Raw genomic sequence first — 2,187 nt, 5'->3', positions numbered from 1 at the left:
GCCGAGGAATCAGTGCTGGATGGCTGGCATGTTTTCTGTGTTGCTTGCAAAGCAGCAGGCATCCCCCTTTGTTGCTGATGCAGATTGTTTCCAAGCTCTCAGCATGTCTTTTTCAGCCACTTGCTCCTGAAACTTAAAAGGAAAACTGTGCACACTTAATTTGAAAAATGCCTTGCAGATTCCATAGCAGAAGGGGTTGAGTAGGTTGGAGGGGGTAAAAGAAACTGTTTCACAGTGTTATTGAGGCCATGTGTGACAGGCCAAACAAAACCTCCAGGCAATTCTGTCACAAGTTATTTTCACTTCTTACAATTTGCACAACCAAGTGGGTGGCCATATGTCTATCCCTTCTCCTTCTTTTTCAACAAATGAAATGAGGAGGATTTTAATTTTTTTTAATAGTTTAGCTGGTAACAGTTCTGCCTTTATTGTTTTCAGATTGAATTTGTGCAACTGAACAAGTTTCCTCGTTAAATGCAAAAGCAGATGGTGATCATGCTGATGAGGCTCCTTGCACTATGGGATTCCTTCTGCATATCAGGCTATATTTATCTTTCATTCCTCTAAGAAAAAGGTCATGTAGTGTCTTACACACATCATGGACCCAGAGTGCAAATGCAGAGCCAAAACACCATCCTAGTCCAAGGTATGCAAGGAAAAATAATCAGAATCTTAAAAAAGTTTACAGTAAAATAATAAGCCAGGCTCATTCCTCTTTCCTTTTCACACTCAAGCAAAGGTCGAGATTAAGATAAACATAAATAGGGTTTTTTCTCCCCATACAGCTAGTGCTGCCTTCACAGTCTGTGCAGACTAAAGAGAAAAGTCACCCAGCAGAAGTCTTGGTCCTGATGGCACACACACTGATGGGACAGTACTCCAAACAGGAGATATGGGGGGAAAGAGCCTCAAAGAAGTCTAAAAGAGGTTCACATCTCCAGTCTGTCAAAATGGTTTATTCCTTCTGCCTGCTGCTTAACATTACTAAGTTTTTTTCTTTTCCAAGCACACTGAAGCATGGGTTTACTCAACAATCAACTCTCCCTGAGAAACAGGAGTGGACCTCTATGATCATCTTCTCTGATTTAAGCTACTCAGCGTTTCTGATTGAGCAGTGGACACCACCTCCTCCACATTCTGGAGCAGCTAGCCTACACAGAAAAGCAGTTGTTTGGGAATAAACAATAAGTTCAAGTACATTTTTAATACCTGCTATAATGAATTTCCAATAACAGAAAGTGAAAAGACATTTCATTCAAACTGTTCAGCAAATCTACAAGATATTAAACTGAGCTTCTGGTAAAACAATCCTATTCCCCTTTTAACTAAAAGCTAGTCAGTCTGTGCTTTGGGATAAGGATTGAGAATACCATTCTTCACAAAGAGGTCATTTCATACAACACAGAGTTCAGTCCCAGGATATTAGAAAAGTTTTGGATTTAGTATTGCTCACAGGGACTCTGCCTCCTGGAAATTGATATTCCAGCATGGCAATTGTCTTTACTGAATGAGCAATCTATATATATATATATATATATACACACACAAATGTAATGAAACAAAGAAGGAAGTTGGGCTATTTGCTTCTCTTCTCTAGCCTGGTTCTACATTTTCCATCCGTTCATGCAAACTCCAGCTTTTTTGTGTGTTTCTTAGTCCCCATCTCTTTTTAAGTTCTTTGGCAATGCAATGCCACTCTTATTTTCCCTCCAGAATGTAACTCCCACTCCAAGCACCCATCCTACACAGCATTCCTTTGTGTTGCAGCGTTGTCACCATTTCCTGACTCACCTATCCCATGCCCCTCAAGGATGCCAACCTTTCCCCCTCCCCCTTTGCCCTCCTGCCTGGCACCTTCCAGCAAGGCAGGTGGAAGGAGTCATTGGCAGATGCCCCCCCAGGTCTGGGCTCATTGGTGTGTCCTAGCATCCACATCCCCTGACCCTTCCCCTGCTCACACCTGGTTGGCCCTCACCTGTCCGTCCCCTCCCCTTGTCCCCGGGGCTTAAAAAGGACACGAGACCATGCGGTCGGGGTCTCTGCCGTGTCTCTGCCGTGGTTTGGTCTCTGCCTGTCTGGCTGGAGCTGATACCACATTCAGAGGTCTACCATGCTACAATAAACTCTGGATCTAAGCTACACGGCAGAACCCGCTCCTTTTCTCTTCACTGTCGTCTGAACCTTTTC

Source organism: Molothrus ater, unplaced genomic scaffold, assembly GCF_012460135.2.
Source record: "Molothrus ater isolate BHLD 08-10-18 breed brown headed cowbird unplaced genomic scaffold, BPBGC_Mater_1.1 matUn_MA607, whole genome shotgun sequence".
Classification (NCBI taxonomy): Eukaryota; Metazoa; Chordata; class Aves; order Passeriformes; family Icteridae; genus Molothrus; species Molothrus ater.
Note: the sequence above shows the minus strand (reverse complement) of the source record.